General features: G+C 35.0%; 1 long non-coding RNA gene and 1 other non-coding gene across 2 annotated transcripts in view; one reads left to right on the top strand and one right to left on the bottom strand.

Moving 5' to 3' along the window:
- The first annotated feature begins 2,792 nt into the window (after window positions 1–2,792).
- LOC142973300 (uncharacterized) overlaps window positions 2,793–21,265 on the top strand; it is a 48,867-nt gene continuing 30,394 nt past the window's right edge. Inside the window, exons 1-2 of the long non-coding RNA XR_012959496.1 lie at window positions 2,793–3,144; window positions 20,971–21,100. This is a non-coding gene — a long non-coding RNA (uncharacterized LOC142973300). The remainder of the gene's footprint in view (window positions 3,145–20,970; window positions 21,101–21,265) is intronic.
- On the bottom strand, window positions 6,206–6,277 carry TRNAM-CAU (transfer RNA methionine (anticodon CAU)). Its single transcript has one exon. It is a non-coding gene; the product is annotated as a tRNA-Met (tRNA).

Raw genomic sequence — 21,265 nt, forward strand, 5'->3', positions numbered from 1 at the left:
AAATTTAAACCTAATGTCACACACCTCAGATAAAACTTGAAATCAATTAAAATTTGAAATCATTAAAGTCTTATCTAAGATTATAAGCGCTAGTCTTCTATAAAGATCTTTCGTTAATACGTCTTTTTATACGATATACTCTTTGGTGATAATCTGTAAGTGGTGTTCTATTGACTGTAAAAAGAAACACTGAGATAATGTTGTTATAAAAAAAAAACTAAATACACACGTTGGATCAATCTTAATACATATATAAAACATTTCTGATTCCCAGGGTTCAGGAACATGTTAGACAAATGGCAACAGGACTGGAAAAGATCTTAAAATGAGATTATACAACTCATTGTATGGTCACGGACATGTTATTTGATAGACTGGAGTGTTTCTCACAAAGATTATTTGTTGTTTTGAATCCTATATGACATAAAATAGTATTAAACGCAGAATCATCAGATTGGCCATGACATGTCGCCTTTAATTTTCACAAATATCAGCTTCAACTAATATTGGATATAAATATAAACTAGCTAACTGTAGCTCGATTTTCTACTTCTATCGACTAGCCGAAACCGTCTCTCGATAATTTTAATTCTAATTATACATTTAATCGATAATTTAAAATCTGTTTAGCTCCTCTGCCCTAAGAACTATTTCAACATTGCAGACTATACAGAATGGCGTTACTGAAGCCATTTATTACGTTAAGAAAACGTAAAGAATAAATATACATACGTCATATGCATAACACTCTCGATAAAAACTAAGTATAAGTTACTAGTACTAATGAGAACACAACAAGAACACGACGTGATAATAACATTTACTTCTGTGAGGTCTGCCTTTTACATGTTTCCACGTTTCAACAGTTCCACCTCTTTAATTCCTTATGAATTATTGGATAGACGTATTGAACACTGTACTAAAAAGTATTGGAATTCGTTCTTTTTGCTGTATAATTTTCGCGTGAAGAATTAATAACAAATTCTTAGGAATCAGTCATTCTTTAAGATCAATATACTTTTCAGACGATTCGTAATGGATCAATAAGTAGCGTAAAATTTACAGTAATACAAACAGTAACAATGTTACGGGTGGTTAGAACTCAGTGAGCTTAGATAGTCTTAATATTATCGTTATTTTGTTATTATATACGGACAATCGCGCACTTGATATTTATACTTAACAGTATGTTACGTATCTCAGGACTATTGTACGTCAAATGATGGTCACTAACTACGCAGTTCCTTAATGAAAATCATAAAGGTATTTAATCGTTAGTAAGTCATTAGATCAAGGACAAAAAGTAATTCTGAAAGATGTAAGCATACTTTACACTTGGTTGACCACAAGTAAAAAAGAAAGAAAGTATTGTAATGAAATCCGGTATTTCTCAGACAATTAGCTAAGCGCACTTAACAGTTCTATTAATAAATATATGCAAAGTTTTCACTAAACGCCGGATCATTTTTCATAGTCTCACGTGTGAGGAGATTATGATCGAGCGACTCGCGCGCATGCTGTCTGTAAGTGGGTAAGCCTTAGGCGACACTGACAGCGTAAAGCGGGGAAGTAATTGATGTGTAGTTGAAGCTGTCAGGCTGTGATTTTCTTGTTATAACTTAAGTAATTATGCGGTTATGATGTTAGTATTTGTAATTCTGCTGAGAAAGTCATGGAAAACAATGTTATTTCGTAATTACTATGAATTTAAAACATCATTTTTTACCTCGTAGTGCCTTTTTTTTAATTAAGAGCTCAAATGCTCTAACATTTAATTGATACAGTTTACTAAGCTAATAAACTTAGGTGTACTCTTATTTCGGCACTTACATAAAATTCTTTTGAGTACATTACATTATTTTTTTATTGTGGTACCGTGCGTATTTTATCATATTTTTCATAACAAACCTTTCAAGAGATTATAAATCGATAATAAATCGTAGAAACGCACTGCCAAAATACGCCAGTAACTAAATAAAACAGATTTAGACCCGCTAATCGCTTACATCGTAGCCACAGGCGCAACACGCGTAATAAGCAGCGAAATGCTAATCTGCAGCATACATGTTTGTGTAATGAGACCACTTGCTTGCTTAAATAAATATTGAGTGACCATTCAACGTGTTGAGTTAATCAATCTTTCGACACACGCTTTAAAAATGTACTTGCTATAATTAGAAATTATGGGAATGCGTATAAAAAACTAATGAATACGCGTTTTTAAGTACTTTATCTTTTAGAAGGAAGTCAGCAGTTGTTGATATGGCTAGTAAAGAGTTTTTGCGAGTTAATTTGATTAGAATATATAGCTTTATTTCTACCTTCTTTGTGAAGATAGTGTGTAGATTTTATCTATTCAACTTTTTCAACTTAGTAATAGTGAATTGCATGTAAAATTCTAACTAGCATGCCCTTTAGACTAAAAAACTATGTATCTTTTCGCGAATGAGTGCACTTATTATAAACTAGTTACACACTTTTACTATGTTTTTTGTGCACCTCCATTATCATAAATACAATTCTGTAGCAACAAATATCTGCATCTATAAATACGGTATAAGTGTACCGTAATTTGTATAAACAAAATGACAATTAAGCATCTTTTTATACACAACAAAAAGTCCCATTTAAAGCACGTTTCGAATTCAAATCAGACACCCGCTTGGTTTATTACGTCGATATGTAAATTTTGTACAGCGTCACTACCCTTATAAAGACCCTGTTTGAATTGAAAATTTAGTAGAACGAGCGAGAGTAAAGCCGACATTCAGCCAGTGCCGCTACGTCTTTCAGCGAACTCACTGCTTCTGTAACGTTTCACGCAAATAAAATGCTTAAAATAAAGCATTTTTACATAAAAACCTCGTTATTTTTACACGTGGTTATTGTTTTATTAATCTGTGATGTTTTGACGTGGAAAAGCGCGCGAAGCGACCGTGTTCGAATATAATCTGTGACGATATTCAATCTGTCAAAATGCGCGCGTATAAACGTTTACCATTGGTTCATTTCTATTTGATAATCATGGCGATAAGGTGACGAGTGCCGTGTCACGTGGTATCCCGATCTGTCAAATTAGACAGAGATGCAAGATATCGTTGGAGCGAGACGGAGGTATCGCGTGCACGTTACGTTTTACGTATTGTAAGTAAACATTGTAATATATTGACTTAGCTTTTGAATGATGTTTAGTCTCGCGATTTAATACGTCTGGAATTCAAACGATTTTCATTCTGATGATGATTTCGTGGAGATAAATATCAGTTTATCAGGAACATGGATGCTATTATTTAAATTAAATGTTTTGAAAATTCTAATTAATTAGATACGATACGGTACCATACCGGTAGAGAATGCCTCTAAATATGGAACTAACGCATGTAACTTTCTTTTGTTTTGTTTATTAGTTTATACCAACTCCGAATGAAAGTGAAGAACCTACAAAAAAATCTACAAATATTATGAAGAAGAATAGACAATATCCCCAAGTTTTAATCACATCCTACTGATACATAATACGTATAGGAGAGTTTCTCAAAATAATACATGCATCTAATTTTGCGTTTAGAATCAGATGATACCCAAAGGGGGTATAGAAAGCCATTTTGTGGGCACCTATCTATAAACTAGCCGCGGCAATACTTGGTTACCTTCCAATATATTTTACTTATAGATACAAGAAAGAGTAGAGCAACTCAATAGTTATGAACTTCTCATATTTTTCGCTGAGCCTACAATACACTAGATATCTAAGATGGTATTTTAATAAAGTGTCGGTATGTGTGTGTAGTCGGCATGGAAGGCATAGAAGGCATAGACGGTATAGTGGGTATCACGATGACCTCACGCCGCGGAATGGCATGCAGCATGCGTCACGGTTACGTGTCGTACCGCGGTGTCGCTTCACCACTCATTGTTTGATATCCGCTTATCGGGGTTTTGGATTTTTTGATGATTGAATTATTTGTGAAGATTATATTATCTAGTTTGATAAGGTTTTGAATATGATAAGTGCTACCGTTTATTTTATGGTATTACAGACTACAGTAATAGATAGTAAACACGTTTCTCTTTTTTTTAGCATTAAAGTTTTCTGTCGCGACACGATACAGTTGACAGCGACAGCATTTCATTCTAGCATGAATGATTAGGTCCTGATAGTGTTTATTAACATTCAAAACACAATGATAGTACCAAAACTACATAAGTATTTTTATTTTACACGTTAGGTTTAAATCCAACGCGCTCAAATTACAATACGAAAATTACATTGTAATTGCTACTTATTTATAATAAGTACCTTCTATGCAAAAACCATTAAGAAATACAGTTGTTACTTTAATATAATTACATATATAGTTTCATGTTAGAAAATGAAGTAAGTAGTCTAAAATGACATTCTTAAGTACGCATCAAAGTCACGCGTTAATAGGCTGGAATCTTCAACCATTAAAACAGGACTAATACAAAAAGCAATAAATAGCAAAGAACTAGAGCTGTCATGCGTCAGTTAATTAAGTACTGTTGAGTGAGCGACGAATATTGAGCACCGACACGACGAGTGTTGAGCGCGGAGCGTGGTACGTTGAGCGCTCATCATTTCTATCATTTACTCCAACCCTTCCCCCGCACGTGGGGGAATGCACGCACCAAGTATGCAATTTATTTTAATTTCCTCCCTCCACACAATATAATTAATAGAGTTTTAAAAGTCGGGAATTTCTTAGAGACCGTAATAAAGAGATTAACTTTTATTAGATTAGTACACCAGTTCATTGGTAAATTTTGTGATATTTAATGCAACACGCTATCCAAATAAAGTTTGAGAATAGGAATCTAATAGAAAATTCACAGTCGCATTTTTCTAAAATCTAAACAAGAGCCCAGTAATTTTCCGACAAACATTTTCAACGAAAAACTGATTGCTCTGTTTCGTTTCGATGATCCAACTATTTTTACTGCCATTTAGTAACTGCAAAATACGATTTGGCCGGGAAACCCACAAATTAACCAGAATTGCAACAAAAGCGTTAGGAAAACGGCAATCGTTGCCATATTTTGGAGAACATCTCGAATACATAACAAAGCTTTCAATCACACACTCGAAACGTTGAAATTCTCCAATTCGCAATATCCAACTGTTCAATCGATGACCACTCCAATATTGAATCTTGCAGCACCCTCACACCGTCTCAGCCTCGGGCCATCGATTAACATAACAAGACCCCCATTTACGCACCTACGGCAACAAACCTACCACGATAACTTTGCACTTGGAAAACTGAAACCCACGTACCAACTACACTGAAGTCTCACTTTGCGAACTGCATTAATAAATTTGTCAGGTCTTTTGTTACTATGAAAACTAGAATTTGACAGTAGAACGCTTCGTTTGTCAATTGCTATTGATTATTTTCGGTGCAATAGGCAGCCGGGGGCTAATTTGGGGTGCGCAGTTAGGTATTTTTCGTTGCTAACTAGATAACAAGTGGTTTTAAATTGGAATTTACATAATAATGTGACGGAGGGTAGTGTAATGAAGTTGCGAGGGTGAACGTGTCACTCATCTCGTCTGTACAGCTTATGTGCTACTTATTTAATACATATTGCATTCCTCTATTTATGTATACTATATACTTACGATGTTTATTTCTTAGACTATCGGTTAAGAATCGCGTAACGTTGATAACGCACGTTTTAGTGATAAGACTAGTTCGCGTACAGTCCGACAATTAAATAATCTTAAGGTTTTTTCAGTAGTTGCCTAAATGAAGCGGTGTTTCATAATAAAAATAAACAAAAAAAAAGTCAGTTTCCTCTTTGTTAAGTAAACAATTTAATGTTTATAATATCCGATAGATGACGCTGAACTAAAAACATTACCCGACTCTGAATACAAACATTTTCATTCAGTCGAAAAACTATTTATTTACGTTGCTTTAAAAATATATAGAAGAGCAAACGAACGGTAGCTTGCGGGCGAACGATTAAAAAAACATCAGTCGTTCGAAGAGTGAGCACGTGCTATAAATTATCAATATCCCATGATAAAACAAACGCAGCCGTTCAGTTTGTTTGTCCCTCTGTTTTCAAACAAAACTGTGTTATCGCTTCATAGCACTTCTAGTCAAAACAATAACAAAACAACGTTTATGATACACAAAAAAATATATAAAAAAGTTGGGAAAATGACAAAAAGTATTCCTAGCAGAGCGTGGTTTCGATCCACGGACCTCTGGGTTATGGGCCCAGCACGCTTCCACTGCGCCACTCTGCTCTTGCACTCTGGCGTGAAATAGCTGTTTATATATTATATACCAACATCAAGACTTATAAAATTTTTACGTAACGATTAGAACGAGATAAAACATAATGACCTATTTCTTTAACACTTCAAGTATATTTCTGTACCTGCTGTTCATAGCTTATGCTGTATTTTTTCATTGAGTTTGATTTTTATTGTGTGAAAAAATATTAAAATGTATGCGAAAAGGCATGAACAAGTAACTGAATAAAAGGTTGAAGTGTTTTAAAACCTCTTGAGATTATTTGAATGGCAAGTTATGTGTGATCAAGTGAAGGGTGTAGAGTGGTGTCAGTAGCCGTAGGGCACTTTTATTTAGTTCCACAGTGCGGGTTTGAATACCGTATAAATTGTTTGGATGAGTGCTTCAATTTGAAAAATATTAAATGTATTTTTTTAGGATCCAGTTACCCGTATAATGGTAATAGTAAAAGGCAAAGGTTTTTCACTGTTCAAGTATATTTTATTATCACTTCGGCAAATAACGTTTTAAAGCAAAAATATAACAAAAACGAAAATTATTGACTAATGCTAAATTTTGAAAGAGATGATGTTTGAACTGAAATTAAATAACATTGTTATTTTTTCAGAAAATAATATCCACGCAGGAGAGTCCGCCGGCAAATGCTAGTGAAATGTAAATGTTACACAACGCTTTACAGTTTTATCAATTCTGAAAGTTGTAATTTTCCGTAGTAACTCACAATTGCTCGAACATTTTTACCCCAGAACCAACCACTAGCGACATAAGACCAGCCAATTTTCACACCATACTAACATTCATATTCGCTAAACGGTTATTACTGCAAATGAGTTACCCTAGCGAGAATTAACAAATATAGCATATCATAGGGTGAAGGTCCCAATAATCGGCCGAGGCAACAATACACCTCGGGGAGTCCGTGGACGCCAATAAAATGGTACAAAGACACCCCGCAGAGCACATAGCCGTTCTTTATGGTATTAGAACAGTTAATCTGGTAGGCCAGGGTGTCGACTTTATTGCTTTTTACGGAGCACTATTGCTAATCTTGTACGAATGTTTGATTGGTCTTATTTCGTTGGTAGATGTGAGCGTGTTGCTTCTAATAAGACGATTATGTTTAGGAGTGTAGGAATTGTGGATATCAATGGAATTAGACTAGGTTTAGAATTAGACATGTGATCTACTATGTAATATGTAAGTCTTCTTTTTGGAGTGATGAAAACAATTATTGATAAAAATAGATTGGACTGGAGTGATGAGAAGAAATAGTGATTCGAATAAATATATTTAGTATGTAAATACTAAAGCTAAGAGATATAGTAAGACTTTGAAAATGATAAAAAAACAGAGAATGGTTCATGAAAAATGATAATACAAAATCAGACAGGTAAAGTATGGGAGAAACAAATAAAGGAGTTTATTACGACACTACACATAACTTCTCAAAACAACTTCTATATTAGAACTGACAAATTAACCCACTCCCAAAAACCCTACCAGCAAAGGGTTCCGAAGAGGGTAACTTTCTCTCGGCTCATAAAGCAAAATTAAAACTTTTCGATACATTACTCCTGCACAATAAAACCATTGCGCTCCATACTAAATACTCTGCATTAAGGTGTCGTTAGTCAAATGACATTGCTTTTCAACACCAACCCCTCATTACCAATCAAAAATACCCCTTATAAGTATCGTCGTAGAGTTAAATTCAAGCTGTCAAGGACTCTCCAATAGGCCGTATGTGAGGATGAAAAAAATCTTTATGAATGGGGTCGGCGTGTGTATGCTGCCCTACTTTAATAAATTATGCCAGCAATTGCGACAATTGTTTTATAATATTTTTTCATATCTTTTACTAAATTGTATTTTGTACCAAATGTCAATGACCCAAACGAATTTTATTCAAATAAGTTGAATAACTTCAAATTGCTACTGAATTCAGTTCCAACAATGACTTGAATGACCATTCTTAAGAGGAACTGGTCAGCATCATTATGCTTGTCAATATTATTATTGATAGCAATACAATTCCACTAAATGCAAGTCAAAAGGCAAAGATGATGAAGCATTATATACCCACAGGAAATGACAGACAATTGTAACCTCCTAGCAGAATTGATAAATATTTTTGCGGTCTGAATTCCCAATAATGACAGTTCAATTTATTAATGAGTTGTAGGACGTTAACCCCGGTTTTAAGATAGCACTAATAAATTTAAATGATGTTAGTAAAACATTAAAAAAACTCAAAATTCAAAACGACTGTGTATGACTTTTACTGCTTCTGAAAACAAAGTGGCCGAATAGATCATAAAGACTTAAAGTGGCAAAAATATTGCAACACATTGGTAGCCATTAGAAACTAAAAGTAACATAAGTACAAAGTACAGTATTTAGATCCCCACATCCACCCCAGCATCATTCATAAAATAATAGTGTTCGTCATCAAAAGGGACGTTTAACAAATGATACGACGCACTTCTATTGTTCAATCTTTTGTTGTTTTGTCCATACTTTCTCATCGTCTCTATAAAACATCTTAAAAATCTAATCTCTACATACAATTTTCAACTTTATCTCCATCTGTTACAGCATCTTTTGCTTTGATTGTTGTATCTTTGACTGTATGCTTTATTTTCACATGATTTGTAATACGTACAGCTAATAAGTCACATGTGTATAATTATTATTTTATTGGCCGCGATTCGAATGCAAGTCATGATCGTTCGTGTTTGGGTGCAGTATGTTGCTTTTTGCTTTCGTTCTTACTTGCTTGGTTGTTCGTCTCATTGTTTTATCCAGCGTAGGCTGTATTATATTGTCAGTGGTGATTTGTGCTGACTGCTTCAATGTCTCTGGCTTACACCTTATTGTGAAGAGATAAGATAATTTAAATGCTCTATAGTTTTCATTGTTGTGTCAACGTTTAAATTAATAATTGCTTTTGCGGTTTGAAAAGGGTGAATGTTAAATACCGTCTTGACTTCGTATTGGAGGATTGTGAAACAGTTTTTAGGTTTGTGAAAAGTTTCTTGTGATTTTCTACTTACTGCAATAATTGAAACTCATTCTGTCCAGGGATTACATCTTATAGGTAATATTACGCTAGTATTTAGTTGATCCAGTTTCGTCAACTTCATAGTTCAGTCTTCGTTTTATCCATCCTTCTATTTCTGGGGAGATTCATGGGTACCTACCTTTTCAGCTTATAGTCTGGCAATAACTAAATGTGCTGGTTTGGTTCCATTACTCACTAACTATTACAAACCAACCCTTTTAATTACGGATAATTAAATAAATACCATCAACATTCAACATCCATGCGAACGTCGCACATCTATAACTCATCCGCTAATGTTTTGCTGCTATGCGTTTTGTACGCCGTCTTCTATTGATAGTGATCGACACGTGGCCATTGTATGGCCTGGCCTGGTCTGGCCAAGGGAGGGTTGACACGTGCTCTTCATTATTTTCGCGCCAAAATGTTCCAACAACGCTTTGTTAGGAGATTAGGCGTGGGGAGGTGTGAGACTCCAATGTTTTCGTTTTGTTATTACGTTTTATTTGAATTTCCGTTTTTGGCTTCTGGGTCTGGGATAAACGAGTTGGACTGGATTTGGAGAATATTTTTTCAGCATTTGGTTAAAGGTATTGAAACTAAAAAAGACATACAAGTACATGATAATCAATTAAAACATATCCAGGTATATTACCAGCGCCTTTTATTTTCTCAATTTCTAGCCAATATAAATAGCATAAAACCTCTTTAGAAATCAAGCACCAACAGGAATTTGTTATCATGGAAGTCGATGTTTGGCCTAACGACAACTCGTGACGTCACCGACGAGTCTCACATAAATCGCTGTCACGTCCATCCACGACCATGAGAAACCAAACCATAAATAAATTCACCCAAAAATACAGCCAATTCATCACATGCACAATGGCCTCTATAAAACAGTATAGGACTACAATCGTACCAGTCACCCTAGTCATATCAATAGCGGGCTAGTTTATTCCGCTTTTTCGGACCCCTTCATTAATGACCCCCAAATATAAAAATATTGAAACAGACCCATACTATTGTTGCTGTAGGCGGTGCTATATTTATTATTTTTGTCACCATTGTACATGGATGGATTATAGCCAGTATTTAGATAAAATTGGGGATAAGGTCTGTTAATCTCGGATTTTGTCGCACAATGGTGATGTGTTATCGATTTTTTGATACAATGCTTAGTAAACAACGGGTATTAAACATTAAAGCGTGTATGAAACGTAGGTGTATTAACTAAGTACTAAAAATAAAACAAGGAAACAAAAGTGTTTAAACATATGAAGTTCAATAATTAAAACATATAGTTAATGATTAAGTAAAAACTGTTTAAAGAGCACGTGTGTGTGTTTATTTACTGAAGTTTTGAAGTAACTCACAGGACACAATAGTCTGTTCTATGTACTGCTAAACTTGTCAAATCAATATTAAAATAGTCATACGCAGACGATCGATCAAGTCGAGAAACAAATAAAACATCAATTTTAAACGTGTGATGCGCGCGTGGGCGTGCGTTGCACCACTTTACGACTACGTTTATTGCGTCAAGATAATCGTTCGCACAATATTATTATGTTATTGTGAATTCACGACCTTTAGGCTTGTAGCACACATAACCATTCGCCGGGATACTGTATTGCTTTTCCTGGCTGTAAACTAGACGTCAGCGTTAAATTAAAGTAAGTACCTAACTACCATTCAAGCTGGGCACTCAAGGTAGACTCTAGCCATTAACGAAGCGTCAGCTAAATGCAGAAACTATGCCAATTAGTATGTATTGCAGTTCCAATGAAAATAATACCGATAGTACCTAAGATATAAGATAAGAGTTGATGTATGTGTGTTACAAGCTTTATACGATCAGAAATCGTGGTGAACAATTGACATTGTCTCACTTTCCATTTCGAATTATGTTTTCGCTTGTATTCTGGACCAATGATCTCCAATATATGTATATGACTGCTGGAGACGCCGAGGTCTCTGGTTTGTAATTGAACAAAATTTAATAATTTGGTAGAAGAAGGCCGATGCCTGTCGGCCTATCGCTGTCGATAGGACAAGAAAAGGAACAAAAAGGACGCGAAAGAGACTTAGTCTGTATGTTGCTCACACATATAGCGAGTGGTGCAAGGGTCGAAAAATCAACTCAAAGAGACTATTTAAGACTAAACTACAAAAATACTATGCCATTATTGTACGGCTACGGCAGTCACAAAAAATTCGCCAAGAAATTCCACACGAAGCATTACCCCTGCAATATATTACCGCATTAATATCTCAAAATTCAATTGGAAAAGCAATTGCGGCCAATTTATATCGAGTGTAATATCAAAATAGTGGTATTTTGGCAGTGTCTCGGTCACGTAGAGTCACGTATAACATTAGCACTACACTATGCAGTAACCCTTGCACGCCGCCCCGGGTCAAGTCGACCCCTCAGGACTATCAGATCAAGGAATGTCTTTGAGAAAATTTACAGGCGCTTTAGATGACGCAAGTTTGAATAACTTGTTCCTTGTATATGCTTGTAAACTTGTGAAATATTGTGTGTTTAAATCGAGATATAAATAATGACGTTTTGGATAAATTTTGCTTGTATTTTGCTTAGTTTGTACGCGTGAATATTTTCAATGTAGTTTTTCTATTTCCCTAAAAATAGTATGCTACAAAATGATATTATTGAAATCGGTTTGGCAGTTGTGGCGCTTTGCCTAAACGGCAAATAGACAAACACTCACTTTTACATCTAATAGGTACCTACCTATGTTTTAGTTAAGATGGTTTGAATTTCTCACTCAAACACTTTTGTTACGTTATTTTCATTCATAGTATTCTTGCCAAGATTTGATGAATGAATACACTATTTTTAGGCGACCCGGTTCATTAGTTGCCAATGCGAACTAACTGCTATATTTCGAAATGAAAAGTTATTTTACGATACTTCTCAGACAATTGAATCGCTCATCACTATCCTTAGTCAGTTTATTACCAAATTCAACCACTGAAATTTAAAGTTCTACACCAATACCTCGGAATTTAACGTTCTGAAAAACAAATCGCCTAAACTTGTTCACAAATAAAAACATAGTAAATCAACTTACATCGTAACCGTGAATTTGAAACTAACAATTGAATTAGCCAGCACCTACCGCAGAGCAGTTTGAATATGAATATGAATTCGACCGCTGCAAGTGTTGTGGCGAATCGATAGCGTTTGCACAATTTGGAAGCTAACTCAGCTCCGAGAGCAACTTGTAGGTAAACTTATGCTTAAGAGTATATCTAGATGAGTAATGAACTAACTGATATAGATTCAGATCGTCTATTGAAAACTCGCTTTGGCGTCTTTAAAACATAATGTTCAGAGATTCTATAGAAAATTGTATTTTTTTTAGATAAATATGCTGATGAAAAAATTGCTATAAGTCTGGAGAAGTTTACAAACATACAAATCACAGACACAGTGCCGTCTGGACCGACACTTTTATACAGAAAACGAATCGTTTTAACTAGCCTTATGAAGCAGTTAGTGTCATGGCAACGCCACGCTCATTAGTCCACCTACAAATACAATAGCCACAGTCCAAAAACAATAACATTTTTCTCTTAAAAAAATCCTCATTTTCCTTTAACAATCTTCCAAAACTAAACGCACTTACACGTCTTAAGCATCAAAAACAGAGTACGGAAAAAAAATCATTACGTCGGTATTGTTTTGAAAAAGGCCGCCCTACGCGTGGTACGGGGTGGCTAGGGTGCGCAATCAATACACGGCTGTACCCGACGAGAATACTAAACAGCCAGGTACGGAACCACTACCACGTGCTCTCGGCCCAACCCTACGGAACACATCGATATTCAACGCGGGTATCTAGCTACTAATTTTTAGATTACGTTACGAGTGCAGTAGTAGGAAGTTGCTTCTAATTATATAATATCGGTTTAATAGGTTTTGAATTTTGGGAATGAAATTATCTTACTTAAGAATCTATTTAGACAATACGAGGTTTTGACTGTTTTGGAATATTGACGAATGATTGATCAAGAGGAAAACATCAACATCTCTTAAAAAAATATGACTACTTTTGCAGTGTTACAACCATAAAAGTGGACATATTTTTTGGAAGCAGAAATGAGTACGAGTGTATAGAAATACTTAAACAGAGACAAAGTGTATTCAGATTTAATCTCAATAATATAGATTAAGTTTGAACTTAATTACTATTTGAGTAATCGTACAAACTATCAATATTTACAACTATTGTTTCTCAAGTTTATCAACACCTTAACTCAGGCGTTATCTAACAAAGTTATCTGAAAACCTAAATCAAGACTAAAACAGATAAGTCTAGCAGAACAGAACACTCAAACGGAACTACATTAACCCGTTTCGCAAACAATGAGTCAAACAATGAAGCGCTCATCTTTGAGCCAATCCAATCATCTCAAACAGTAACGGTCTGAGATAACAGTGCTTACAACCCTTGAGAATACGACCAAATCAACTTACTACCACTCAGCCCTTGTTGACTTTTGACGTTTCAATATATTGCCAATGTTATCTTAGTTTACTTAATCAGCGCAACGGTTTCGGTGTGTGGTCTCCTGGGCCCCCTAACCGGTTAACCGGTCCCATAGCACGACCATTGAAGGGTTTGTAAGGAAAATATTCCTTATCTTTTTAATTATGGCGCAGTGGAGTGTTCAGCTAGATCATCTGTTTTAATTTCCCGCTTGTCCTTGGGGACGCTGATAATATTATATGCGTTCATTATGTTTGCTTTTGTGATATGTATCGCCATTTTTCTTAGTCAACTTTATTTATAGGTATTGGTGACAGTAATATACTTAACGACTAGTATTTAAAGTGCATTTCGCCGATTTATAAAGGTCGCATTTCTATACTGTGCAGCTAGTCTTATTATTTGTTTTTTGCATAACAATATAACGAAGGTAAATTATACTTATGATTTAGCGACATAATAAAATTTTAGTACGCATTGAAATCTTTTTACATAATAAACTACTTCACGTCATGCGGAAACTAAACATTAAAAATACACAAAATCGATTTCAAAGCTGATAAGACCAATAAATAACCTAATCTTAAGTTATAAATACAAATTAATTAAAAACAAACAAGAATTTTACAACACTTTAAATGAGAACATTAATTCTCGATTTCGCCGCTACTGAGACAGGCCTTCAAATCTGGTGTCAAACTACAGCCCATCTGTCACACTATGGCCGCCATAAAAAAACTTAATAAGTGATCCGTCACCATAAAATAACCATTAAAAAGCCGTCGGACGCTTTTAAAAATGCATCAAGAAATGAAATTGGTAGTTAATTACCAAGAGAATTCGCGGATCGGGTTTCAGTGGGGTGTTTCGAGCCCCAGAGCACTGAGTGTTAGTTATCACGCGGAATTGTACCAAATATTATATTTGCACCCCAGTTTTGTGTCTGATATGAATCTGTTTCGTGTGTCACACGTATTACTTACAGCGCTGATGTGCCTGTCACTCCTCGAAATCTAATCGGGAAGCTGAATAGCTTCTGGAAACTACTTGTAAAATGTTTTTAGATAGCTTTTTGACCGCTATTTGGAAAAAGAGCCAGTAAGAGAGCACCAATGAGGAGTGAGAAATGATTAAATATTATAATTATTTATCGGTAAATTTTACCTGTCTTTAAAAAATTGCGCTATATATTTGTTAATAAATAATGTGTTATTTTGCAATTAAATACCTACTTAGTTGCTTAACTAAATGCATAGGGTACAATCAACTTTACTCATTTACACATCAAGAGGCGAATACCTCGATGTGTATATTTTCAAAGTACGATATAGTCCTTCCCTAACATCCTTATAAGAATCCTAAACATTATCGTCAATCAATCCTTTCATCACATTAATTCCGTATAAATTATTATGCATTAGAAACACCAGACTGAAATAATCTTCAGTTAAATACTCCACAAAAATCAATTAACAAACAGTACAAACGTAAATCATAACCCTTCAAGAACGCAATTAACGCTGGCACTCTCCCCCGTCCAATCGCGGGGTCGAATAGACCCCAGACGTGCAAATTTCAAAGACCCGTTCATATCTGCTCTGTGTGTTAAGGTGACTTTATATTAGGATGTTTACTAAAAACTAGATATCGAACTTCTAAAGTTATTGGTTATTTATAAAATTATACATTCTTATCTTTTGTGTTATACCTATATATCCCTGATGTTTTGTTCGTGAGACGAACTTTCTATAAAAAAATCGATGACTATAAAGACCAAAAGTACTGAATTGTAATATTACATATCTTTAAAATCGCAAACTGTTGCCAAACCAGTTACAATTAAGTATCTTAGCCAACTTACAAATAGTTAAACAAAATCAGAAAATTATGACTTAATTATAAAGCGTTTGCGAGAACATTCGAAGTATATACCCGAATGTGCCCTCTCCTTAATATAATACCTACCGAAGTACGTACACCGCACAGAGGGCGAATGATTCGTTAGGAGTCAGTCAAGCGTTCATTCGTGAACGGGGTCGGATAGGTACCTGTTATGTGCTGTGATAGTAAATATTTGCATACATATCAATGCGCTGTTTAGGGTTATGACGCTAGATTCTATTGACAAACAGTTTTTGATGTGTTCACGTTTTTAGAACAAATACGTTTTGGCGATGAGACGCTTTTTTTGACAGTGTGTGGTTGAGTTTGTTTGTTAACAGTTATATGTTTATATACTAACATAAAGCTAGAATCGTTGTATTGAAAGATGAAATTTCAGAAAATTACTTCTGTCTCTATCGTGTCTCATCGCCAAATCTCTGTAAAAGGTCGTACGAGATGATTTTCTTAAAACAAGCACAATAAATAAAGCTTTATGTCTTGTTTAAAATCTCTTTAAAATAGCTGAATGTTTAGCTTAATCTGACGTAATTGTTGACCATGAAATTCTCGCATAAGACCCTAAAGCTTACCACCATCTATTTAGTAACCTATAATTTCGAACTCATCGAAGCATTTCTCCAAAAAAATTCTAAATTAAGTTTCATTCAGTCCCCACAAAACCACTAACCATAGTAAAATTGAAAAAATAATCAAATACGCATCTCATTATCGGTTTAAATTAAGGGACGAAATTATCCCTTTGCATTGACAAATAACAGGCTGAGGACTTCCTTGTTAACTATCAATGTGTGCAATGCCCGCACATTTTGGTCCCACATACACTTCACCCACAAAAGAGAAAACCAACCCTATTTCAATTACGATAAAGTTGAATTTCGAGAACAGTTTGATATGTCAAACAGGTGTCTGAACAGATAATAGTGAACTTTATTTCGATAGTGTTGAAGTGCACTTTAGTTTGCGAGTGGTACATGTCAAATGTGTAATGTTTTGCGGTACACCGATACTACAGAGGCGTCAGCTTGTATGATAGGATTTGTGTATGGAAGTATGAACTAATCTCCCTCCGTGGCGTTTGATAACTCAATAACGTCGCATAATGAGAGGACCTTTGAAGCCAGGGTATGGCAGGGTATGGCTGGGTATGGTTGGGTATGCCAGGGGAGGTGACAAAACCCTAATTGTAGATAAAAAGATAAGTTTGACGAGGTTATTCGTGGGTCGAGTGCAACGTGCAGTGCTCTTAGTGATATTTACATAAGCTTGTTACTACAAAGTGTAATGTTGGTTAGGTTTTCGGTAATCATATTCACTCTTCGGTTTTACGAATTTGTGATATTTTGCATTTGGGTAATATTAAGTAATATGCAAACGATCTAATCTTGTTATTTCAAATAGTTTCATATTTACGTTACACGCAAAATGAAGCTAGCTTGTTGTGGTAAAAATATCACTTTAATATACTCGCTTCTACCGTTGCAACACCGTTTCATTCTTCAAGATTGTCTTAGTTTTTAGATTGAATTTAGTCACAAACGTACCTATATTATCATCATCAAATCTGTAGATGCGATGCCTAATACAAGTTGACTTCTAAATAAAGCCATAAAGCAGAACCGACAAGATATGACATACTTCTTCTAGAAGAACAGCTCGACCATCTAAACACAAAAACTTCACAACCACAATTCCAATCTATTCTTTCCCAACGACGCAATGAAGAGCATCAACCACGTCATTTCACACTCATGCACAATAACAACTCAATACCGTTATCTACACATAAGATCTTCAATCTGCATACATCCACCCATCCATCTGTCTGTCACACCCAGGGGTGTTGGACCAACAAATTGTGAAATTAAAACTCCCATGATAATACTGAACTAAGAGGGTGACAGATTTGAAATTTGTTGAATACATTTGTGTAGTTTTATGTTTCATGTAGCTGAATATAATAAAAAGGAAAGATATTCGAAAGGAAGACGACCTTCGGGATGTAGCAATTTATGTATCGTAAGACCGATTAACGCCTGGAACTAATATACCTATTAATGTGGTCTAAGAAATTGTTGTTTTTAGTCTGATTGTGACTTATCTAAAAAGTGTCTTAAACACAATATCACATAGCGTTTTGTAAATTTCCTTAAAAAAATTGAGTTGAGTTATAATTTTTGTCCGATATTTTCTAAATATGTAAACAAAATATAAACCGCGACTATTTAAACCTAGAATACTTTTAGCAATAAAAACCTAGGTATTAATTTTGTTACCGAATTGCAACAAAACTTACTATAATAACAAGGAAGAATTTTGAGATAAAAATTGACCAATATCTTAGTCATCTTTTCTTTCCCATACCTCAGTATCCAAACTTTCAACATACGTTACATTAATCACAAATCCGCTGTTCTCGGGGAAAAAAGCCCATGCTAAAGAACATCTAGAAGAGCCCTCAACACAAGAGCCGATATCCCACAGGCGTACTTGAGATTCGCAACGGTAATAAAACACACGCTTGCTTGTAAAAAAGCAGCGTGTCTTGTGTCATGTCTAGTGCAGCGGTTTTTGGTCCGTGTGGAGTTGGCATTTGTTTTGTCAGTTGCATATTATCTATGCAGAAGTAATTATGCTTCATGACAGAAACTCCTTATCTCAATTATTGGCAGGAGAGTAAAATCTTTTTTATTGATCAAAACTGCCTGAAGAATCTTTACAAATATTGAAAAGCGTTAGTCTGCTTGTCCAACTTTTGCAGCTAAACTACTGAACCAAATTTGATACAATTAGGCATGGAGATAGTTAGGCGCACAAGATTAAACTTGGACTACGTTTTATTAAATTCAGTTTTTTGCTGTGATTGATTTATGAATATTTTAAGTAGATGAACAAAAGTTTAATGACAAAAAAAATATAATGAGCCTAGCTAAAAAAGCAAAAACGTAAAGTCACTATTCCCAACATACCTTTTTGAAACGAAGGCAATTTTATTAAGTACTTAACTAAACAACAAAATAATTACACACAACTACAAATTACTTAGCGTGACACGAACACTATAAATATAAGAATTTAGTACAAAAAGTAAATATAGTAACGAAATAATTAGTAACTAGTTTAGTAACGCGATGCTGAAAGGTAACAAGTGCGTTGAATATTTTGATCTTATCGCTCGAACACAATTTGTATATAGTTTGTACGTTTTGGTTAAAATACCATTGGAATGTTAACTATGAAGAATTTTGTTTACGAATAAACTATAGTTTATTAACCCGGTAATATTAATTTCGGAGTATATAAAACCAGAAATACATTCGTGTATTGTTTTTTATTGCTATAGTTTAATTACGTCTTAAGTACATATTTCTGTGCTCTATTGCTAAGCACCGTTGCTCACTGTATAAAAATGATTAAAATGATAAAACCTTCAACCTAGCCTGTTGTAATGCAAGATTATATGAAAACTTAAAGTCGAACTAAGACTATGCGACAATACTTGAACCCAATTGTTAGCAGTTTTCCCTAAAATACTAGAGACAATATTTTTCTTATTTCAGTCTGCTAGTTAGTATAATCGTTTCTAGGTTTTTTCACGATTTAAAACCAGTAAAATAACGCGAAAACCGCAAAACGCAAAACCTAATAACATTTTCCTCAGCCAAGAATTTGAACGAATGTTAGCCAGAGTATTATCTTCTCATTATCTATCATACTTTTAGTCTATATTCAAAACTCCCACTGAAATCCTGCAATGAGTTTTTGCAGTACAAATCGTCGGTACATCACAGTGGAGACATGAACGTGTTGCTTGCTATAAGTCCCTTGAGTGTCGTATGACGTTCCACTTCAATACAACGTGCATTTTATACGTATACTAACAAAGTATCTGCGTTCTGGGGTACATTGGTTTAAAAGATGTCTAGAAATTTTCTGAAATAACATCATGTTATTTTCGAAGAGCTAGTACGTCTCACATCTCAACCATCATGGAATGAGGACAAACCCAAAAAAAGACTCTACTATTTTAAATTTCTGTATACCTAAAATATTTTTCAACTGTAGAGAAAATAAAAAACATACCTTAAGACCAATCAAGAGCCGAGACATAAACTATGAAAAAATATTATATACCCAACAAACTAAAGGACAAAGCGATGCTGACAACCATTCTGTATGTCGCCTAACTTTTCCAACGCGGAGCAGTAAAGTACACAATTCTAACTCATTGAACATCTGAAGTAATTACAAAACTCCCCACGAATCACACGTACAATAACTCGCAAAACGAATCTGAGCCAAAACGTTGGTTTTATTGCGCTGTTATCATACATGTCCGGTGCGACCGCGCAAAAACACGCGCCTACAACGGCTACAAGCAATCCAGCTCATGTTAATATTTGAGGTATTTTTATTTGAAATTTCCATTTACACGCGGACGTTCCTCCACCCTCCGGGCGGTGTGCTCCCCCCTCATACATATTCATCGAATGCAGCCCTCCAAAACGTTACACTTTCTCCTTGCACAGTCGTTTACGTAGAACGATATTTGTGCGATCTGTATACAGAAACCTCAGCAAGTATCGCTAGCATCGTCCGCGCTCGCTTCATAACTGCTTGATTTATGTATTAATATTTTAGTTTCGCCGTACATTTTGTTCGGTTGTTGTATAAATATTGGTGTACAAGTTATTGCTTGTTACTTTGTTGTAAGTTCGATAAATGTGTTAACATGGATAACTTTGGTAATAAATGTGATCAAAACTTAATAAAAACTTGTAGTTTGTGGGATATCGAGATATTAGTTAGCAAGGTATAATGTGTAGGTATAAAACTCAAGATCAATAAGATGATCAAATGAGAACTTCAATGAGAATACATCATATTATTATAGATTTTACTGTCGTGTGGTAATTTTGTAAGGGCGTATATTTTGAATAAGTTAAGTGACACCAAAACCAAGGACCCATACCATACACTTGAAAAAAAATTTTCAGTTTTGTCTTCATTTAATTGTGCTAGAAACCTGAAGTAATGCTATTTACCCACTGTGGCACTCAAACTTTCCGTCTTTTGAGAATCAAACTTAGGACTTCTTATAAGTTTAGACCAATGAGTTATTTTCCCGAATTCTGTATTATTAATTTTGTAACTTTATCAATGACTAGTACATTCCTGAAACGTAGCCTGTTATTTACAGCTACTTGCGACGGAAGTGCGTAACACGCGCACCGGGTGTGACGTCACGCCGGCCGAGGACACCGGAAGTGGACCGTGGCGCCGCAAGCCGGAACCGGACGTCGCCACAACGCACGGTATCGCTGGCCGGGGTAAATGACCTATGATATTATTAGACATAATTGTATTTATGTACTTCCTATATTTATTTAAGGAGTTTAGCAGAAGGTAAACGTCGTTAATCTTTTATTTTTTTTGTTTAAATTTGTTTTTTCAATGCTAACTTACGATGAAAGATGCTGTATGTTATGATTTTT

The sequence above is a fragment of the Anticarsia gemmatalis genome, chromosome 5, assembly GCF_050436995.1.
Source record: "Anticarsia gemmatalis isolate Benzon Research Colony breed Stoneville strain chromosome 5, ilAntGemm2 primary, whole genome shotgun sequence".
Taxonomy (NCBI): Eukaryota; Metazoa; Arthropoda; class Insecta; order Lepidoptera; family Erebidae; genus Anticarsia; species Anticarsia gemmatalis.